General features: G+C 45.3%; 1 pseudogene; it reads left to right on the forward strand.

The window, feature by feature from the left end:
* The first annotated feature begins 7301 nt into the window (after positions 1-7301).
* Positions 7302-24359, forward strand: part of LOC148525570 (uncharacterized) — an 82260-nt pseudogene continuing 65202 nt past the window's right edge.

Here is a 24359-nt window from a genome sequence, read left to right on the forward strand (position 1 = left end):
CTTGGCGTGCGATCGCCAGATTTGCATACTTTGGCAGCTATCGAGCAGGTCTGAGTCGAGCCCTAAGCTCCATCTTCCGGTGCCTCGGGAGAAAAAACCATTGTTACGTTGGTAGCCATCGATGGCGGAAAACCGTCGGTCTACGTCATCAATGGCAAAATCACAGACCATCAGTGGCAAACCATTAAAGGTTGTTAAACATTGATGGTCAATGGCCATCCCTACTATTGCTTACCCCTAACCACTGTTTATGTACGCTAGCTCCTGTAAATACCACAATGCTAAACTCGTGTAAGCCGCACTCCATGGCTATGGACAGGTAAAGATGGGTTTTCAACTGTCCTTGCAAAAGAAGGATTTTGGAAGTTGCCAATCCGGAATAAAGAAATGCTAAAAGATAATTTAATCAATACGTGCTTCTCTCTCCTCACTGTGCATACATGCTGGGCTTTAGGACTCAGAGTCTGCAGGGAGGTTTGTGCTCCAACCTGATATGCTCCTGCACATGTGACTGCAGCCATCTTAGTACTGTGTGAGAGGTGGTAAGGATGGCCATTTATATACCTAAATATATTATTATTACTGAGTCAACAGGCTTGGGGCTCCGAAAGAAGACCGCCCCAGCAATCAGTAGGAGTAAAGTGATCGCATTCGCTTCTGAGCATGCGTTGCCGTCGATGTCTGGTGGCACATGCGCAAGCAAGCAGCAGCGGGGAAGGACCCTACGGATCCATCTCCTGATAAATATTGCAAATGCAGCTCATAGGCTACAATGGGCTAATGCCATTTAAAAATTATGTTAGCCTCCGGGGCCAAACTCCATAATGCTTTGCCTTCTGGGGCCAAGCTCTGGAAATCCTTTATCCTAGCAGCCCCATAGAAACCTATAGGGGCTGCTTCTGCTGTCGGAAATCTCTGCTGCAGTCCCTTCATGGTACATCTTGGAGATCCTTAATATTTGCGGGTAACTTCCTAAACGTGTTTTCGGGGGATATTCTGCAAATATTATTTGATAAATTGGCTCCTGTATCTCTTTATAATACAGTATATACATTTTATAATATAATATACAATTTATTCTTATTAATTTATTCTTATTAATTATCACAATGATGCCAGAATCTCAACCGCCAGCATCCCGATAGTAAGTAATAAGGTTGGGAGGAGGCTTAGGTTTAGAATTAGGGACCGGGCCGGACTGGGACTAAAAATAGGCCCTGGCATTTAAAGCACACAGGCCCACCTTGCGTCAGCACCCAAACACAGTGGATGACACATCTGTGCACACCAAAGCAGAGCCATAACTACACATTTTGGTTCCCTATGAACATGAAGAGCATTGGTGCCACCATCAACAAATGCAGTAGGGATAGTGCATCGGCCATGATGATTGAATGGCTTATTGTTTTTGGGCCAGAGCATACTGCAACCGCATGTGCAGCACTGCTGACAGCCTGCCATATGACTATGGCCCAGATCAGCCAGGCAACATGTGTGTCTTGTGTTATACGGCCGATCTCTCCACCCTCTGGGTTTGCACAGAACCCCCCCCCCGCGTGCTCTAGTGGTGGGGGCCCCTCTGTGTGTGGGGGCCCGGGACGACTGCAACTGTCGCCCCCCCCTTAATCCGGCCCTGCCTGCAGTATAGCATGGTTTTACCAAGGTGCACAGTTACTTGCTCTTTCTTACTTTATTCCCAAATCAGAACTATACTCTATGGGCCAGATTCAGCAAGAATCACAGGTGCTTATACGCACGCAATTGGCCGATTGTTGCGTACTGCGCACGTGTACGCATCACAGTGCGCATGTGTGAACCGGCCACTGAGATCGGGAGTGCGATCGCAGTGACCACTCAGACCTGTAGCAAAGTGATTGACAGGAAGTGCCGTTTCTGGCGGGGGGTGGTCGAGCAAACGCAGGCGTGTCTGTGCTTTGGCACGGCGTGCAGGGGCGTGCATAAATTAGCCACTGCGATACCATGAGCAGCCTGAGGTCTCATAGCATGCGCTGAAGTAAGCAATTCCTGAGTGAGGTCTGTCCTGCCTTAACTGTGCGTATGGGTCCGATGTTACACGATGTTACCGCTTATTTCAATATGTTGCCCAAGTATACGGATGTGAGTAAGGGGAAGTGGGCGTCCTTATGTTGGGCTGTGATCGCAATGCGAATGCAAACATTTACATATCACCGTTGATATTAGCAGCTGCATTGCGTGCGTATAAACAGAATAGCGATCCATGCTGAATCAGGCCCTATGTACAGCTGTTTACACTTGTGAAGGGCCTCATATCGTTTTTCAAACATCCACTAGATGTCCTCAGAGTCCAATGAAAAAAAGATACTCTTATTCATCGCTCTAAACAGGTTAATGCTATTAATACCTTATAGGTGAAATTACTTGTGGGCTAGGTGATGATAATCTGGGATTTTATTATACTTTTGTTCAGATTGCAATATCAATGGCTGGGTTAAATATTCAGTGTCATTAATCCTGCACCAGCTCATTATTTGTCTCCTCTACCCATCCCTCTGTTGCTATGTCAACAGTGCCAAAGAATAAATTATAAATTCCCCCAAAAATATATCCAGCAGAGAGGGTGAGAGCCTCCAGATACCGCACTCACAACATATGTTTTTAAGAATCATCCAAAAACTTTTCCTGTATTTTAATCCTCTTGTCACTTTCAGTTAAGCATATTGCTGCATATTTTTATAATTTTTTATTCAAATTAAGAAAGTCTAATTAAAATTGATAATTTGCTATTTGTCTGTGCCAAGGATGAAAATTGAGGATATTATTATACGTAACGTAAACCTCAACAGACCTTCCGAACGTTCAGTGTATCCATGGAAGAAGTATGCAATTTATAATGTGATAACATCAGCAGTGACTTCTCACAAGTTGTCCTAGTGGTCCCAGATCTGAAGTATGTGTAGCCCAGAGATATTGATTGATCTGTTTGAAACGTAAATTCACCATAGATCCCTACCATTGTTCTTCCAATCATTTAATAATGAGGCAGGCAGCTAACAATGTCTACTTAAAGATAATGAGGAAATGTACTGCATGTCATTTTGTGTATAGAAGTGTCATGATCAATATCATTTAAAGGAACTGTGGACCTGATTCAGACCCGCTCGCTAAGATGCGTTCTCTCATAGCTGCCGATGGTTCGCTTTGCACGCATGGGCACACATCGCAGTGCGCGTGCGCAAACCACTGCGAGAGATCGGGAAGCATAGACTACCCAGCAGAATGAGTGACAGGAGAAGCCGTTTGTGGGTGGTGACAGGGGCTGGACATTAAAAATGAGGGAGTGGAGGTGCGAACGCAGGCATATCTGAGCGTCTCAACGCCTTTTCAGAAGCGTGCATAATTAAGAGGCAGCGTCATTGTACACATCACCTGGCTAAATTTTACACTGAAGTGCCCGCAGTGCTTGCGGCAGGGTATGATCAACCACAAGCGCTGCGATCGCATCCGATGTTACCCTATGTACCGATGGCTGCATACACTTCCTGGAGATGACGTCCGTAAGTGGGCGTCTTAAGACAGGCTGGTGGCGTCTGCACTTACAGAGCGATCGCATGCCAAGACATAGTGGGCATGCTAATGCCTTGCCGTGCGATCGCCTGCCTTTGCTGAATTTGCATACGCTGGGTGCGAGCGAACGCAGCTTAACGAACGGGTCTGAATCAGGTTTTGTGACCTTAACATGTTTCTTTGCTGAATTTTGCCTAGCATAAGATAATACATGTTCTAGACATATATCTGGATACCTATAGTCAGCGATTGCCCTGACAAAAATGATTGCACAAATGGGTTGCATGGTCATGTAAATGGCACCCTATATACTGTTCCATATTTAGTACTGTTATTTCTCACCTTGGCTGCATATGAGCCTGGTCACACCCTCACACATTTGGCCATGCCTCTCAGTACCAGGACAGATCTCATGGTGGCCTTGACTGCTGATTCTAGCCCCCTTTAGCTGACCAATAATCTACAAGACAGTTATTTTTTATTCAGCCATCCCCGTCATTAATTATTGATATCGTTAAACTCCAACCATATTATATATAGCAGTTGGTCAACTAAGCATGTCATTGCAAGTACAAAGAATCAACCAAATATGAACTGTAGTCCTCGATTAAGAACCTCTCTTGCTCTCTGATGTATATAGGCCTGCTCTGGAACAGTAACTGTTTACTAGTCATATAGTGTTTTCAAGGCAAATTGACAGGTCCACTATAATAAAATTGCTTTTGGTTGGTCTGTGTACCTGGAGGAAAACAGTGTTCTCCTATTGTACTTTCTTTCTGCCTGTCACAAGCCAATCTAAAAGTCAGATCATGGTCATGGCCGCAATCTTGGAAGTCATCAGGGAAGAGACGAAGATGCGGCAGCTGACCATGAGGACTGTGGCCAGCGTCGGGAGGTGGAGCCGAAGCTGAGGACCAGAGAGCGCTGCGGTGGAGGGAAGCAAAATAGCTGTAAAGGCAGCCTCTCTCAACATACCAGTAGGCGGCTTTGGGCCACCGGAATTATTAACCCCTCCCTTGATCACCATGGTAGTTGGGCACTAGGCTTGTGGGGTTAGAAAGGCCTCAGGCCTGTTAGGCAGTAGGTGGGCAGTCTGCTGTGCCCATACTTAATTGTGTATAAAGTGGCTTTGGGCATTAGGTTCAAGCCACTTAAAGGTCCCTGAGTAGGCAGGCATTAGCCTGAGCCCCAATAAGTAAAGGGATTCTAGGCATTAGGCCCAGGTCCCTCTTGGTCTGCCCTCCAGTAGGCAGGCCAAGGCCTGAGCCCCAATAAGTAAAGGGATTCTAGGCATTAGGCCCAGGTCCCTCTTGGCCTGCCCTCCAGTAGCCTGAGCCCCAATAAGTAAAGGGATTCTAGGCATTAGGCCCAGGTCCCTCTTGGCCTGCCCTCCAGTAGCCTGAGCCCCAATAAGTAAAGGGATTCTAGGCATTAGGCCCAGGTCCCTCTTGGCCTGCCCTCCAGTAGGCAGGCCAAGGCCTGAGCCCCTGTAAAGTGCCCCTAGGTATTAGGCCTAGAGCACTGTAGGTATATTTAGTAGGCCAAAGGGCATGAGCCCCACTGTGAGTCACTCTGGACATTAGGCCCTGGTCACTGTCAAGTAGCCCCTGCAAGGTATAAGTGACCCTGGGCATTAAGTCTAGGTCACTGTTTGTATAAATTAGGCAGGCACAAGGTCCTTGGTCACTGGTAATAGCCTGGGCATTAGGCCCAGGTTATTCAAAGAAATAATATCCTCGGTAGGTTAGGGCATCAGGCTAAGTTTTTAAATAACGCCCCTCTGGTGAGCCTGCGCATTAAGCCCAGGCTACGTTAATTGGAGAATTCCATAGGAAGTGGAGGGTTGTCTGGCCCACACTGTACCTGGTTTCATACTGCAAGCCAGTGATTAGGATAAGTGTGAGGAACCTGTGATTGAGTGTGGGAAGCTGTGTGGATCCCACTCTCAGCTTGTATCTCCTTCCCCCAGCATTGCTCGCCAGCAGTTGCTTTACCTCCAGCATTAGAGAAGGAGCTGGCCAGCTCTCTGTTGGGAGTTAAAACAACATTTAAGAGACAGTACCGTGATTAATCCTTGTGATGTGACAGTGTATTGTGTCATTGTGAATGCTGTATCCGTACAGAGTAAATTAGTTAGAATAGACTGTATATCACAGGTTGTGTTACACTACATATACACAGTTATAGTTTGTTAGGCCGGTGAGTTGAGGGCCATTTTTGTGTTGCAGGAAGAGTAGGAGTGACACACCGTAGTCTAGGATAGAGCCCTGCATGACTGTAATGTTGTCTGCTCACAGGGATCTGTAAGAGAGTAAGTGAATGAAGAACAAGGAAAGTCACAGTGAGAACCATCTGTGTTTGTTTGGGTTCTATTTACTAAGCCTTGGATAGAGATAATGTACACGGAGGTAAAGTCCCAGCCAATCAGCTCCTAACTATCATGTCACAGGCTGTGTTTGAAAAATTACAACACATTATTGGACTTAGGGCCTGATTCAGATCCACTCACGAGCGCTGACCATCGCTGACCATCGCGACCATCATTTTGACCGCTCGCTATAGCTGTGGTTGGTTATCCACAGCTATGCGAGCAGCCCGGAGGCCGCTCCAAAAAGTAGGAGGAACGGCCCTGATTCAGAGCGAGTGCTCTGTCAGAGCGTCCGGCTCTGAATCAGGGCCTTAATCTCCATTCACTTTATCTCCATCCAAGGCTTAGTAAATAGTCCCTTTGTCTCTTCCTGTCTATCTTCTTTCTGGGTAGACAGTGGGCCTTGCACTCCGGTGCAAGGTCGAATCTCCACCTGGTGCATGAGTACCCATAGGTGAAATTGAGGCTCTGAGGCCAAAAGTGCCAGTGATGATCTTCCCTTAAACCTGAATCACCATCTTTGGAACGGTTCCCAGTTCGGTAGGGCGTGATGGTCGGCTTGGGCAAGGACAGCTCTTACATCCTGTCTTTCTCCTAGACCAGGGGCATATTAAGAGAGGAGGGAGTCCGTGTTCACTCACCGTCCGGGACCCTCTCCTCTCTCCCCGGCTGCTTTCAATGAACCGTCAGCAGCAGTAGATTCCAGGCACTAGAGTGTGCCCGGAGTCTACTGCGTATGCACGGTTCACCAGGAAAATGGTGCAGCAGCCATTTGCCCTGTGATTTCTTACGGCACAAGCGCAAAACGCCGGGAAAATGGCTGCGGTGGCCATTTTCCGGTGTTTTCAGCAGCGCTACTTCATGGGACATCGGAGAGGTAAGTATGAAAAAAAAGTATGGGTGCAGGGTGTGCGGTGCGTGCCCCCCCCTGGACCCAGGAGCCCGTGTGCACCCATTATAAATACCCCATTGTCCTAGACCTCCTCCTTCGTGTTTGTCCAGTCTGCATACCAGGACCATCTGTTACCTAACAGCCTGTAGGTGAGAGGGTGCGATGAAAGGTAAGCCACAGGACTACACCAGCATGGCAGCAGGCAACACCATGCACTGCACGCCCGTCTTACACACTAACTCAGTGTGACTGTGATCCATCCCGAGAGGCAGTGCCAGTGTCGTCTCGCTAGGAGATGGTGACCGTTATCTGCAGTTGTCATATCATGTTGTCTGGGTAGCTAGCTCTGGCTGGGTAGCTGGCTCTGGCTGAATCCAAGGTCTGATACACAGGCTACCATGGTACGGGTGACTATGCAGTGGGTGGGACCAGCCAAGCTGAAGCAAATTAATAGACCTGCTAGGGAGAGGAGTAACAGAGCCTGGGGGAGGCAAGATGGATCAGTGGAAGCTGGCGGCCAGTGAATCCCAGACACCAATGGGGACATCTCTGCTACGTACTACCAGGTATTGAGAAATTATCCCGTGGTCAGTGGTGGCCAGAATAAAAAATGTGACGGTGCCCCTGGCTGGAGCAAGTGCCCAGAGTACGAGCTCCACCTACGCTACGTCCTGGTGTCTCTAAGATAGACCTACTTTTTGTATTTAATGCAGAAGGTGGCTGTACAACTTATAAAACGCCATCTCCACACTATCACCTGAGGGGTTTGGAAGTAAGTATTAGTGGTGGTGGGGCAGTAGGCTGAAGTTTGCCTAGGGTGCTAAGAAATATTCCACCCGCACCTTTATTAAAGGTTTGATCATAGTCACAGTCATTAAATATGGGATGATCTCTAGATTATATATTAGGCAAGTAGAGACTCTCTGTATTGCATGGATGTTACTAGAATGTTCTTTCTATTGTATATCATCACTAGAATGTTCTCTGAATTGTATATCAGTCACTAGAATGCTCTTTGTATTGTATATATCAGTCTTTATAATGTCAGTGCTCTTTGTATTGTAGAGTTTAATCACACTCATTTGCATTTCAGTGACTGGTACAATAATTTAGGCCACCTGCTTGCTTTTGCCCCAAAGGGCAAATGTTGCCACCTCTTTCCTGGCTGGTCTCACATATAATAAATGAGTACATGTGTTATATGTACAAACTCTGAACACACTAACTTCTGGCTTCTTTTTTGTTTTTTACACTGTTTTGAAGATACATTTTTATGTGTTTTCATTGAAAATGTTACTCTTATTCCAAATTGGCAGGGGCCCAATTTGGAGGACAAAGACTTGAGTGCCAGTTGTGAATTACATTTAGAGAATGTGGTAAGCATGTGCAGGACATAAAGGGACTCAACAGTGGTTAACGCTAGCCCCCAGATAAGTAACATTTGTAGACAACAAAGTTTCACTCACGGTATTGCATCTGACAAGAGAATTTCCCATGCTGAGTAAAATTTCCTTTTAAAATAATATATGATGATGGTACTATACATTTCATCATGTTCAGTGGGTGTTTTAAAGCACTTTTTGTATTGCTTTTTGCTGACTCAATATGTCTGAAATTTCTTCTAACAAATGTCTTGAGCCAAACTGCTCAAAATTCTAAATTAAATCACACTTAAGAAATATACTTTTAGCAACAAAAATATGTGCATTATTTATGCTTAAAAAGCCCAAATGGAGAATTGGTCTTAAAAGAACCCTATAAATAAGAAATTATTTTCTTTAAAAAAAAATGTGAACCCATTAAAGTGTGAACATAAAGTAGCGGTATAATGACAACTGACAACAGGGTGTGAGTTTAGGGAATTATGTATTCGGAGTGTTATGTAACACAACTACCTACTCAGCCATAATAGTTTTTTGTGTGAATTTGTTTGATTGTAAAATGACAGAATTTGTATTACAAATATAAATGATAAATTATTAAAATGAGCAGAATTAAATATAAGTTCAAAATAAACCCTGATTCCATTGTGCTTTATAATGGATCAATGGCCATTTAGGGGCAGTATGTAGCTTTATAGTGCTTTAAAACCCAACCCGACTCCTCCGACCTGCCCAAGATCTGCATCTCTCATCCACACGTATCACTTGCTTCCATTCACGGTTACAGGACTTTTTTTCGGCTGCACCCAATCTGATTTCCCATGCACAAAAAAATTTTCCTCCAGTGTCCAAACCTTCAAGCGTTCCATGAGAACTCACCTCCACAGACAAGCTTATCAAATTCCAGAACCACCCACATAACCTCCATAAGCTATCCTACCCAATTACATCCCATATATACAGTCCACACATAACTTTACATATGTTCTCTTTCTACACTTACGCATATCGCTGACTTTAGGCCAACATTCCTGTGTGTCTGGATCATACAGCCCACCAAGAACCTCTGCAATCTGGTTGGACCAGATTGCATAGGCTCTGGTAGCGCGTATCCTTCTATAGCAAGTGTTTTCAGCTTTATAAAATGTTCCCATTATTTTACAGACGAGACCAAATTAAGTTACGTGGTGGTCAGAGAACAAAGATCTAATTAGGGGACCTAGTGACCCTTTCCAAAACACATGGGGTAACACCATATGTAACATAAAAAATGTAATTGTTCTTATTTTTAAATTGTATTACAAATGATTCTTAGCAATTTTAGGGCTTTGTTACAATACAAAGTAGTTCATAAACATTGATGATAGTTTAAGAGTGTGAGCAAGGAATATATTAGAGACCAATGAAGTCACAGTGATCTTTAGTCTAATGTGAGTTTTGGAATAGAACGGGCTGTCTTGTAGTGGTGAGGCCTTCTGGTAACATAATCTTGCAGTTGTGCTTTAGCTTAGCCATTACTTTCTAAATTTACATTTCGCAAAAATGTATAGTCTCTGAAATGAGCTGGGACGATGACAGGCAATTCATTCTGCTGTGTGGTGTTGTTGCAGTAGGCCTGGGGACCAGAGGTGCAGAGAGTGGGAGAGGAGCAGGTACTAATTACCCTGGCCTGAGTAGAGGCCTAGGCCAGCTGTGCAGGGTGAATAATGCCCCCCCCTAGTAATTTTCATTAATTTTGGGGAGGGGTTAGGTTTTCACTCCCGCAGGATTTGGTCACAACCCCTGGGACCATCACTGCTCCCAACGGTCATGCTGGAAGCATCATATTGCAGTGACAAAATGTGTAAAATTGAATGGGCAAACATGGAAGGTATCAAATGTTTTATATGACTGTTTTGAAATTTTGCTCACTGCTAGTATTATTGTTAGGCCCACGGTTTGGTCTTTGTGTAATGTTGGGCTTATTTAAATTAGTTTATTTACTTTAAAAAATGTTAAGCTATGCTCTTGCTGGTCTGCTACATATATTGCTTTACTCGTATATTTCTAATTTCCATCTATTCTTTTAAGTCATGTATTAATATAAAAAAGATAAATAACCTAAGCGCCAGTAATGGTATGCTGTTAACTCCCCTCCTTGTGTAAATTGCGGCACGCCCACAGGAAGTTTTTGCCACACTTCCAACAAAAACAAAGATATACACAAGAATAGTAGGCGGCGTCTAAGAACACATATCAGGGAGTGTATTTTTAAATCACCTTTATTAAAAGCTCAAATATAAATATATGTAAGCATTCAAAAATATCAATAAGACTCCCGGGAGTGTAATAGAATTCTATACACACAGCATGTATTTAAATAAATAACATGTATTTAAATGGAGCACAGAATCGCAATTAAAAAATAAACAATTCCAATAAAACGTCTCTATTATTCTCTAGTTGATTAATTTTACATCCGAGCTCTGGTGCTTCAGTGAACCATGTAAAAAAAAGTGACCCAGTTGGCAGCAATGTATCTAAATAACTGAGAAAAAACTACTATGTAGCAGTAAGTTGAGAGCTGGATAGCCCAGTTAAACTGGCTGACAATGTTCCACAGCAATTAGCACCAGTGTGTCCAATAACTGAGAAAAAAGCTACTATACAGCAGTAAGTTGAGAGCTGAGTGGCCCAATGTAACTAAGTGGCTGACCATGTTCCACAATGCGCTGTGAATATGCGCTTCCAGTGTAATAATGCAGAGTGAGAAAACTCAGTGCTCCGCTGTACTCACTCCCCTCTTAACGGTCCCGCCGCTCCAGCGGCTTACAGATGATGGTAGCTCCAGCGGCTTACAGATGATGGTAGCTCCAGCGGCTTACAGATGATGGTAGCTCCAGCAGCTTACAGATGACGGTAGCTCCGGCTCCAGCAGCGTAAAAAATAATGCACACAGCATCGCCGTCCTTCCAGATGGAGAACTCCGTCCGCAGTCCTCCGAGTGTCTCATTCACAGGAGGCTGCGCGGGTCACATGGGGCTTCAGCTGTTTGTTTGGTGTGTGAGCGGGAGAGATAAATGGAAATAGTCCCACGGAGGACACGGACTATTTGTGACAGCTGAGCCCAATTGCTGCCGTAGACTCATTCTCTGGGCCACAGTTCTCAACTTACTGCTGTATAGTAGCTTTTTTCTCAGTCATTGGACACACTGTTGCTAATTACTGTGGAACATTGTCAACCAGTTTTATTTGGCTTTCCAGCTCTCAACCCACTGCTACATAGTAGCTTTTTTCGCAGTTATTTAGATACATTGCTGCCAACTGGGTCACTTTTTTTTTACATGGTTCACTGAAGCACCAGAGCTCAGATGTAAAATTCATTAACTAGAGAATAATAGAGACGTTTTATTGTAATTGTTTATTTTTTAATTGTGATTCTGTGCTCCATTTAAATACATGTTATTTATTTAAATACATGCTGTGTGTATAGAATTCTATTACACTCCCGGGAGTCTTATTGATATTTTTGAATGCTTACATATATTTATATTTGAGCTTTTAATATAGGTGATTTAAAAATACACTCCCTGATATGTGTTCTTAGACGCTGCCTACTATTCATGTATTAATATAACCATCGATCTCCAGCGATCTCCCCATTGGATAAATACTGTAAGTAGACAGATAACAATTTTGTGTAATACCCATTGGCAATGAAATTAGGCAACCTCAATAGGCAAAGACATGGAAATAAAGCACAGATGCAGGCTAACAATATCAATGTATTTGGTAAAATGTGAAGGGGGGCATTAATAAGCTCTTCAGTGATAATCACAGGGCCTTATTAAAAGTTGCACATAAACCAACTTTGCCAGCATTAGGAAATGCACTCCTGTACCTTGCATGCAGTAAGGGCCTCACATGTAATGGCAAGCCCAGATTAAGTTTTGTGGGGGCCCCCTGGTAACTAACTTGTGGGGACCTCTATCAATAAAATTATCAATATGATATGCTGACGTTATTAAAAAGTATAATGCTTAAATACTCCACAAATGTGTTAAACCACTGTATCGGCCCCATTATGCTACACAGAAACCCCAGTTCACAAATACCATAGTGCCCCCTACTGGTGATGTAGCTATGTTCGGGTTCCTCCTGTGTGTGTGGGCCCCTGGCGACTGTCCTGATGTTTATCCGGCACTGTGTAATGGTAGCACCCTCTCCTGGAGATACAATGAGACTTTACGCATCCCTAGATACAGCAACTATGAGGCATATCTCTTGTGGAAACCGGTCATCAGGTATAAAGATATTTGTAGATGACACCAGCATCTAATTACCTTATTTCATATAGACGATTCCAGCTGGTATTAATTTGTTCACTTGCTTTGCGGCTATATTATGTTAAGGTGCAGCAGTCTCTTTGTATTACTCATTTCTAATTTCCCATTGGGTCACTGCATAAAAAAAGTTTCTCATTGCATTTATAAAGTGGCATGTGTGGGGGGTAAGATTTTAATTTCATTACATTTAATGTGGAAAATATTAACAACTGTGTCAATACACTATTCGCTCTTTTGTCAATTGACAATTCATAACATTATATTATTTATGAATAGGGTAATGGGACGTTCACAAACAAACACTGTCATGCCACATCTCTGCCCTGTAGTGGGGGTGAGTATGCGCATTTGTACACCTGACCCAGAAATACTGCTGTTTACATTAGGACTTATCTGGAGACACGTGCGCCTGCATATACACACGTAACGTAAGGGCGCTTGTTTTGCAACTACATTTTTACTTCAACTCAAGCTAGGTCCCGAAAGTAATGCGCTTCCTATTAAATCAGTCCAGTAGCATAACACACAAAGTAGTTTGCATGATAATCTTGGTGGTCTGTTTTTAGCAGCTACACAAATTGTTTTTTTCCCCCTGGCATTTAAAGGGTTAGAGTGTCTTCTGCTTTCAAGATGGCAGAAGAGCAGCCTCTAGCCTCTGCAGGCTGATCTGAAAGACTGTGCCCATTGAGGTGACTACACTGTTATGAGAAATGTAACATTAATTCACTCTCTGCCTTTCCTAATGGCTGGAAATACTGTATTATAGCTCTGACTGCTTTCGGAACGAGAGGGAATATCAGATATGCTATAAATGTTTACCACACAAGTCAAAGCTTTGCTTTATTCATTGGATTTTAAATTAAATAGCGTAGGGGCCATGAAAGTGTGAGTTAAAATAAAAATATCTAAAACATCATTCTTGTTTATTAGCATATGCTTTTCTCTGTAATTGCTCAGCAAAATAAATGTGCTCAGCTCAGTTTACAGACAACCTTATTTGAAATCATTTCTGCTGCTGCTACAAACGCGATTTTCTTATCTGACTTTCACGCAGTCAAGTAAATTGTAGCCAGAAACCAACAAGGAGCCATTGCTAGTTAAATTGGACCCATTACCTACAAAACACAGTGGTGGCAGCCTAGGAACCATTAACATCACTGAGGCATGAGGAATACAGAAACTCTGGAAGCTCTGGAATGGTAGGCGGTAAGGTTTTAAGAAAGATCCAAGCTTTTCCAATAGGATATTAGTAACATATGGACCACTTTGGTGTATTAATAAACAACTGGCCTGTGTCACACATTATGACATTCACCCATTAACTCATCTTTTCTCTATGTCAGCGATCCGTATGACCTCCCTATTGCCCCAATGCTGGTACCAGTCATCTGTAAATAGAATGGAAAGCTAAACACGCCACCCACAATGGCCTTCCACCCTGGCCTAATAATAATACATCCTTGGAAAATATTAGGAAAAGTCACATCCACTCATATGTCGACAGTGACTACTGCATGTTGACATGAGAATGCTGGCAACAGTATTTGGACTCAGCTGTAATGCTATTTAAAGCATTGGGCATTATAAATTGAACTATGCTTCATTCATCTCCCAACATTTTTAAATTAGGGACTCAGGCCCTGATTCAGAGCCGGACGCTCTGACAGAGTGCTTGCTCTGAATCAGGGCCATCCCTCCTACTTTTTGGAGCGGCCTCCTGGCCGCTCGCATAGCTGTGGGTGACCACCCACAGCTATAACGAGCGGCCAAAATGATGGTCGCGATGGTCTTGACCATCGCGACCATCGGACTTGCGATGAGACCCTTGCGGTAGGGTCTTGCTGCCGCAAGCCCTGGAGTGCTTTTGGCTCTATCAGAGCCAAAAGCACTCCCACCGACATCACTAGTGATGTCAGTGGGGCCGGCCCCAGACGGTAGGCGTTCCCATTGGGAACGCCTCCATCTGGGCAGCCACGCCCACCATCGACAGCACACCCCCTTTGGTGTGAGACCCATAACGATGGCTTGGCCGTCGTTATTCGGGTCTCGCGCATGCACACGACGGAGCCGCCTCCATCGTGCGCATGTGCACTTGGGCAACATCGACCCGCTTGCGAGCGCTCGCGAGCGGGCCTGAATCAGGCCCTCATTGCGAGAGCTGAAGACGCACACCTGAGAAAGAGACAGGGCCTTGCTGGAAACTGACATGGCCTTGTGGCACGCCCCCGTTAACATCACTCTAGGGGCATGTCCTGCACTCCTGGAGATGCTGGGCTGCCCACAGGTTCTCCGCCACACTGTTTAAATGCCATGTGCTCCACCAAACTCCCCCCTTCCAGAACACTGCTGCCCGTGGGACAGTTCCCGAAAATCGGGACCAACTAGCCCAAAATGGTACAGTTGGGAGGTATACATTCATTCATCTTGCCTGGCCACATTGGGTGACATCTCTGAAAGCTGGTGTAGAGGATATAAGTGGTGTGTGTTTGCCAAAGCAGCCAATCAGATTTTTACTGTCATTTTTGAAAATTAAAACACCATTTTTTAATATATAAATTTCTCACTATAAGGATTTAAGGAACTAGCATAACAAAAATTGATGCCTGTGTTATGGCTTATGCATTATTCAAGTCCCCTACTCACTCCCATACCGATACACAAGACAGAAGGAAAATTTGTATCCGTTTTATAGATGGTACTTCTGCTGTGATGACACGCTTTACATTAGTGCGTACCGTCATGATAGGTAGTGATTATGTCAATAATGCATGCAAATTCATCAGTTTAGTTGTACGTGTAGACAGTCACCTAATCCATCAGATCTTACCCTTCATCCCTTTAAAGAGGCACTGGAATACCTTATTTTCTGAGCCCTGTGCAGCTACAGTATTGCGGGGGAAATTGTCACATGGTGCAGTGATTTGCAGCCCTTGATATGTAAATTGCCTGTGTTTGATTGAAATTCAAAGAAAGATTCAATCAATGTGATTACATGTCGCTGTAAGTAAGAGAATAAATAGTTATTTGCAAATTATGCTTGCTACCAAATGTATGCGATTGTTGCTGCTGAAAAAACCCCCCACTAGAAGTAATGTCGGGAACTCATTCACAATTATAATGATCAAACATTAACAATGTATAGACCTGGACATGGATCTAAATAATTACCATCAATATATTAATTAATGTAGATGTGGTGACAGATAATTATAGGTACATTCCTGGAAATGTTGTAAGAAAAGAAGTGATAAGATGAAGTCCTGAGGACACACTGTTCTAGTAAGTTTCTTATAAAAAAACGGGGGGTGGGGAACAGCGCTATAAGTTAATCCATCAGGGTCCTTAGCAGCTCCACATACAGAGGTATATGAATGAATATAATGTGGTGCGCTCTGGGGCACTTAGGGGTCTATTTACTAAGCAATGTTAGGAGACAGAGTGAAAAGTGATAAGGTGCCAGCCAATCAGCTGCTAACTGCCATCTCACAGGCTGTGTTGGAAAAATGACAGTTGGGAGCTGATTGGCTGTCACCTTATCACGTTTCACTCTGTCTCCTAACACTGCTTAGTAAATAGACCCCTTAATATTATATGATGATTAACAACTAAAATAGCGTTTTCACTCGCCGGGTAGTAAGGCTTTAATAAATACCTCTGAAAACGATAGGGAAAGCGAACGGTAATTAATATAGGATTTAAGTTTCGTTGATAAATGAGGCTGTCAGTGAGTTAATAACTCATCCATCGTACCAATAAATGTGTTGTACTAAACACTGGTGTACATTTGGTTTATATGGTAAAACACCACTACACATTGTGGTATAGTCTGTAAACCCCACACACCACCACCTGAAGCACCAGGACTGAGTGGACCAGCAGGAGGAACATCGCACTATCCGGGTAAGTACATTTTCATCAATAGTGTCCTTATAAGTTCCTGATACTGTGCATAATATTACATTTGAGGTGGAGAGGATGAGGGAAGGTGAAGAGGGCTGAGACTTAATAAAAACACCCATTCAACAGAACCAGAGACACAAATGACATCACTTATTCTGGGACTTTATATGAACACCCTACCAGAGGCAAATGCAGGCTTTTTATAGGGGGGGTTTCCACACACATTATATACATGCACATACATATAGATATACACATACACATGTACACAGGGGCCGGCCCGACCTATACGCCGGGTACGCGGCCACGTAGAGCGCCAGACTGAAGAGGGTGCGGCGGCAGTCACAGACAGTGAGTTACTCACTGGTCCCGATTGGCGCCCTGAGGGCAAGTATATGCTGCATGGAGCTACACTGTAACAGCGCTAGTCGGTGGGAGGCTGATCCCCCTCCTTCCTGGTCCTCCCACAGTGCTCAGATATGCACCCACCGGACACTACCCAGGCAGCAGCGCTGAGAGATGACACTGTGATGCTGCCGCGGCTCTGCAGTGTCAATACCTTGAAGAGCGACGGGAAAGACAGAGCAGCATGGAGAGGACTGAAGGCAGTGGCAAATTAGCTGGAGGGACGGAGGAATAGTGTCACAACCCTGGCTAGTTTTTACCTTTGGTTTGAGACTTACCTCTGCCAGCTGCTCCACGGATCTGTGTTTGTAATTCACATGGGAGATCTGCTCTGAATCATGCTGGTTGTAACATTTCTGTGTGTGCAGACTGCTCTCCTTCCCACAGTGATTAGCCACCTGGACTCTCCTCTGTCTGTGAGCATTGCTAGTCTTAACTGGAATCACAGGTGTATTCCTGATTCTGAAGGTCTGCAGAGATGATTACTCCCTCTGCATGTTGTGGCTTCCACCACTCAGAATACTACTGCCAGACCACCTGTCCGTATCCTCCAATTGCTGCCAGACCCAGGATATATCTATCCTCCCCTGATAGCATTCTGAACCTGAACATCTCTATACATTCCGTGGTGTACAGCTTATGCTATAACCTTACCTCTGTGTACAAGTGTATCCCAGGCTCCTGCTGGTTCCTAGACCACTTCTATCTGAAAACCTGCTGTGTCCAACAATCCTGCTACCGCCATCTCCATTCGGCTTCCCAAGCCACAACCAGTAGCTTCCACGCTACCATCTATCAACTACGGCTCCCAAGTCACAACAAGTAGCTTCCACGCTATCATCTATGGCTCCCAGGCCGCGGCCAGTGGCTTCCACACTACCATCTATCATCTACAGCTCCCAAGCCGCAACCAGTAGCTTCCACGCTACCATCTATCAACTACGGCTCCCAAGCCGCAACAAGTAGCTTCCACGCTACCATCTATCATCTATGGCTCCCAAGCTGCAACCAGTAGCTTCCACGCTACCACCAACCACCTACGGCTCTCTAGCCACAACAAGTAGCTTCCTCGCTACCACCAACCATCTACGGCTCCCTATCCGCACCAAGTAGCTCCCGTGCTACTATTGCTCACTTCATGGCTCCCTAGCCACTCCAAGTAGCTTCCGAGCTACCATCAGTCTCCTTATGGCTACCCAGCCGCACCTAGTAGCTCCCATGCTACCACCGTTCACCTCACAGCTCACTAGCCGCACCAAGTAGCTCCCGAGCTACCACCATTCACCTTATGACTCACTAGCCACTCCACGTAGCTCCCGTGCTACCATCAGTCTCTACACGGCTTCCCAGCGGCACCAAGTATCTCCCATGCTACTACCGTTCACCTCATGGCTCACTAGCCACACCAAGTACCTCCCGAGCTACCACCGCTCACCTTACGACTCCCTAGCCACTCCACTTAGCTCCCGTGCTACCATCAGTCTCTACACGGCTTCCCAGTCGCACCAAGTAGCTTCCGTGCTACCATCCGTCTGCAAGCCAATCCACTGGTACCCCGTCCAGCTCAGTAAGCCTTCCTGCCAGTGCCAGTCCGGTTCCTCCAAGTTCCTTCTGGTCCCGCTCCAACATTTCAAGTTTCCAGTTCCAGTCATTCATCATCAAAGGCAGTTCTCACTGCTATCCAATTCTTATGTTAAAAGAGCTATTCACGTTACCCATGGTTCCAGTCAAGTCAGTCTCCGCTGAATCCGGTTCATCACCAGAGTCAGGTAAATCACAAACACCAATTGTGACAAAAAAACATTAGGAAGGAAAGACCATACAAGGTATGAAGGGGACAGAGGGCAATATGGGACATGGGGAAGGACATTATAAGATAGATGGGGGGGGCAAGAACAGTACATGGCACGGGGGACACAATACAATGCATGGAGGGGGAGAGGACAATATAAGACATAGAGTGGGGGGAGAACAATACAAGGCATTTGAAAAGATTTGTAGTTGCATATATATGTACATATGTGAACATGCTATGTGTATGGCTTTTCCCACGAGACCACGCCCCTTTATATTTTTTGCTCGCGCACCACATTATATTCATTCATATAAATTTGTTCTGGTAAGTGTGCATAGTCGTAACCGAACTAGTACTGTAGCAGAATTCAGCTCTCAGCCCCTCCCCCCCCCTACGCACACACACTGTCCTCCAAAATGCCATAACTTGAAGAAATCCCTCATAGTATAACATGTACAGAACCAAATAAGAGCTACTACAGTGATGAATGTGCCCAATACTTAGATACAGGGGCGTCTTAACAGAGGAGGGGGCCCGTGTGCACTCCCTGTGCGGGACCCCCTCCTCTCTCTGACTCTCGACTGATGCGGCTGGCCAGCCACCGGAGTGTTAGTAGACTCCGGGCAGTAGAGTGTGCCCAGAGTCAACTGCGCATGCACAGAACACCGGAAAAATGGCCGCGGCGGCAATTTTCCGGTGTTTGAAGCAACGCTGAGACCCGCCGCTGGACCACGGACAGGTAAGTTTAAAATAATATGGGTGCAGGGTGTGCGGTGCGGGCCCCCCTGGAACCAGAGGCCCATGTGCCCCGCACACAGGGTCTGATTCAGAGCCGGATGCTCTGACAGAGCGCTCGCTCTGAATCAGGGCCGGCCTTCTATTTTTTTAGAGCGGCGTCCTGGCCGCTTGCTACAGCTGTGGTCACCCATCAAGACCTTCGCGACCATCGGGCTTGTGACGAGACCCTTGTGGTAGGGTCTCGTTGCCGCAAGCCCAAGAGTGCTAACAGAGCCGAAAGCACTCCCACTGACATCACTTGTGATGTCAGTGGGGCCGGCCCCAGACGGTAGGTGTTCCCATGGGAATGCCTCCGTCTGGGCAGCCACGCCCCTGGCCCGCCCACCAAAGGGGGCGTGCTGTCACTCAACATCGACAGCACGCCCCCTTTGGTACGAGACCCAGAGCGACGGATTGCCCGTCGCTATCCGGGTCTCGCGCATGCGCGAACGACGGAGCCGGCTCCGTCGCACGCATGTGCACTGGGCCACCATCGACCCGCTTGCGAGCGCATAGCGCCCGCGAGCGGGTCTGAATCAGGTCCACACTGCACACATTATAGATACGCCACTGTTTAGATAAGCCTATAGAATTAACCTTTATATTAGTATTATTACAATGTAAGGCCTGATTCAGCAAGGAACGCAGTTGCTAATACGCACGCAATCGGTTGATTAATTTGAACTGCGCATACATAAAAGTGCTTGTGCGTGAGCCAGATGCTGCGGTCAGAACTGCGTACGCAGACGCTATGCAGACTCTTTACAGAGTGATGGACAGGAAGCGTCGTTTGCGGGTGGTGACAGGGGGGTGGTCAGGCGAACGCAAGCGTGCCAGTGCGTTTCAATGCTATTGCATGGCGTGCATAAATTATCCACTGCGTGGCCATAATCAGCCATAGCACTGATAGCGTGCGTGGCTGGTAGCAATTTCTGAGTGAGGTCAAGGCTTGAGCAAGTGTGCATCTGGGTGCGATGTTACTTGATGTTACCGACTGTTTCGCTATGTTCCCCTAGTATACGGATGTGAGTAAGGGGAAGTGGGCATCTTCATGTCAGGATGCGATCGCAATGTTAATGCAAACATTGAAATAGCACCACTGATTAGCAACTGCGGTGCGTGCGTATAAGCAGAATTGCGATCAGTAGTGAATCAGGCCCATAGTGCAATGTGCTCACTAGTACTCTGTTGCCCCCCCCCCCCCCGAACTTTAAGTTTTTGGAGTTTGCTGAATATCAGGTGGTCCTATCGGACCCCTGATGATGAATGGCCCGTTACTTAAACTAGCATTTCCGGTAGTGTAACGGGCCATTTAGTGATGATGAATGGACCCCTTTGTATTTGCTGATACAGCTTCATGCCTGGCACATGTGATGCTTCATAAATATGCCACTTGGTCACACAGTTAATTAAATAAGCCTTAAATTGTCATGTACTGTGTGTTGTAATGAATTCATATGCTTTTAAGTTTTTATTGTTTGTTCCATCTGGAATGGTTATTTTTTTCACCATTTGCTGCTTTGTCTGTCACCTACCTCTCAGGTTGTCTCTCTGTTCTCAGTAATAATAATATGTTATTGCATCATTATTGACTAGTAATGGCACACACAATGAATACTATAGAGTTATGGCTATTGCTTTGAGGTGTTAGTAATTTTTGTATTTTGTACCATGTTCTTCCACGAATGTGTGAAATCCTGTTCGGCTATTGGAAAACAGTACACATTTTAGGGCTCAGGATTTGCAATTCATTTAGAAAAACATTAGATTTTAGGTATAATAAAGCCATTGCTTAAGTACAATACTGTATACTGTAGCTTACTAGCCCTATAGATAGAGCATCAATAATTTCAGCCAGCAGATTTCAATTGCCAGAACTTCTCTGAGCACTTTATAAGAGAGGTCAGTCAGGACAATAGCTGCCAAAATGCAGAACACGATCATTCATCATTCATTTGTTGTTTTTCAAAAAATATGTGCTATATCAAAACTGCTAATGGGATCCTCAGTTTGCTAGTCAATGATTTATCCTCCCACAGAATGGCATTTTGAAAGGGAGACAAAAAAAGGTGGAAGAAATAGGCTGTGACACAGATTCATGTAGCATATTAATCCCACTTATCCTAATCAGTGACGCGTGGTGAGGTCAATGGTTGGGTAGGCACACATGGAGATGGGTCTGAGCGCTGGGAGCCTGTCTCACACCCTACTCACTGTACAGTAACTCTCCCCTCACTACTCTAAGCTGTGTCCATTGATACTCCTACCTGCATCACTGTGTCTTCTCTTGCTTCTGCTGACTGAGCTTTAATCTCTAAACACTGCAGTGCACTTCCTGGTCACATGACAACTCCAAGGTGTCCATCAGGTCTCAAGGCATGCCCCCCTATACTCAGAGGCATGCCTCGATTAGCTCTCTTTCTGTGCAGCTTACTACCCATGGTCTGGCCCCGCCCCCAGCTCTGCAAGCAGTGTCTGACTATACAGAAGTGAGGCTGAGCTGTTGCTGCCTCATCTCTTGTCTCCCTGCAATCAAAAGGAGCTCCACAAAACTGGTGAAGTGTTAACTATAAAAATGATTACAATAAACAAAGAAGATGTTTATAAGTTACAAATATCTTTGTATTATTCTAATAATTTTTTTATCAAATCTCAGGAGTATGCCTACCCTGACTACACGTCCCTGATCCTAATAAATGGTCCTAATAATATAAGCAGGGTCACGGGAGATCTACCAGTCCCCGATATTTGGGGGCATGGTCAGAATATCAGAATCCTTTTTACATGCTGCACTACCCCCTGAAGGGGGTGTGGTCACCTCATCTTGAGGATGTGGTGGTTGCAACTTCTCAGCAGCCTGGATAACCGAATAGGCCTGACTGGGTACCTTGTATACACTTCCCTTTCCTTTCTGTGCCCTGGCTGTGTCATTTCATAGACAATACAGCATTTGTATGGATACCAGACTGTGTAAGTTGGCCTAATATGTGTCTCCAAACTGGACAGAGATCCAGACAGGAAATATTAGGTTGTTTTCTAGGTGTTTCAGCAAAATTATAACTGTGAATGGTGCTTATTACTTTATATATCATATACCATCTTTCACAGTAGAGCTGAGTGCCATGGTTATTGGTCTCTATATTATATATGTTGTGGTGGCTCCCATTTTGCCTGAAGTAGCTTAGCTTAAAGTGCATTAGTTAATTATTTAAGACATCTGCTATAAATAGGCTGTTTTGAGTTCAGATAGTTTGTACCCTTTGCAGTTCCAGCCATCAACTGAAGGCTCGGCGACAGTGGGGGCGGGGGACTTGGGGCACAGCCGTCCCAGGCCCGAGGTTCCAAGGGGCCCCAGAGCCCTACAGATTAACTAGATGTAACCCTTGCCTGTGATCCTGCAGTGATCAGCAGGGCACTGTAGCTTTTGTGGCTGCTTTGCAGCACTGGCGGTGACCGGTGCAATAAACATTTTTTTATTAATTTGGGCACAGCATGTGTGACATCATGACATCACGCAACACCACACTGCTGAAACAGAACAGAGGCACTGCGGCGGGCTGCAAGGCAATTGTGTGGGTTGAACGGTGACTGCGGGGGCTGTAAGGATGACTGTGGGCTGGGGAGTGACTGTGGGCTGAGGAGTTACAGTGGGGGCTGGAGAGTGACACTTCGGCCTGTAGAGAGAGACACTGGGGTTTGGAGAGAGAGACACTGGGGATTTGGAGAGAGAGAGACACTGGGGATTTGGAGAGAGAGACACTGGGGATTTGGAGAGAGAGACACTGGGGATTTGGAGAGTGAGACACTGGGGATTTGGAGAGAGAGACACTGTGGGCTGGAAAGTGACTGGGGGCTGGAGAGTGAGACACTGGGGGCAGACGAGAGAAACACTGGGGGCTGTAGAGAAACTGGGGGCTGTAGAGACCCTGGGGGCTAGAGAGAAAGACACTGGGGATGGAGAGAGAGACACCATCTACTCAGGGAGGAACAGAGGTTCTCCACTGCAGAGAAACCACATACTGTAGGTAAGGAAGACTCTCAAACCACTGGACCCGATCTACTGGTGAGGAGGTTCATTCCCTTGCATATTATGAAATAAGGAGATTCTGTACACAATATCCTAGATTGCAATCTAACGTAAATATAATCAATCGCAAACCTCTGTATCAGCAGACGTGAAATGATGGAATATGTCATTACCTTCTGCATGAGCACTGTTTTACCTACATAGTGTCTGCTGACCGTTCCTCTTCCACTCCTACACAATCATTTGGGAACATCTAGCCAGAGTTATTGCATTAATTTAGATGCAATTACCCATAGAGTGGGACAGGTAATGTTTATGATGAACTATTTTGTTGTTTTTCTTTTTTATGTTGTTGTTGAAAATTAGATTATTATAACAGAGCATAGTAGTCTTTTATTATCATCTTCTCTGCATGGCGCTAGGCTCATTACATGCCATCTAGAACTTTCAGAGCAGTTTACAAGGGGTATGCAGTAATTTGGTTGCAATCGACACATTTATTTGTATTTTTCCAAACCACAACAGTCACAATTTTTCTTTGATCTGTACTGCCCAGTGGTAATTGGGGCAATGGGCCTGAGTCGTACACATCTGCGGCTTTTCTGTTCAGCTGCGGCACCTACTTACTTTGTTATGCTAATTCATATGGGGGAAAGTCCATCCCACCCACTGTTATTATGTCCCGATCCATCTGAAACAGTCGTCCCATCTCCATGATTGAGGAAGGAAGTCATCACGCCCATGACACTCCCATGAAAATGAACAGTTCCGTGGGTTCACCAGGTCGGCGCTCAGACAGGAACTCCCTTTTCTCGGAGAGTGCGGTCAGCATTTGCAGCAGCTATCTCCATCAGTAAGCATATGGCTGATCCTGCGCATGCACAATCAACTGTTTCTTTTTTTTGGCACATGCACAATATGGTGAAATCCGTGAGATGTGTC

The sequence above is a fragment of the Taudactylus pleione genome, unplaced genomic scaffold (genome assembly GCF_031769625.1).
Source record: "Taudactylus pleione unplaced genomic scaffold, aTauple2 ptg000105l, whole genome shotgun sequence".
NCBI lineage: Eukaryota > Metazoa > Chordata > Amphibia > Anura > Myobatrachidae > Taudactylus > Taudactylus pleione.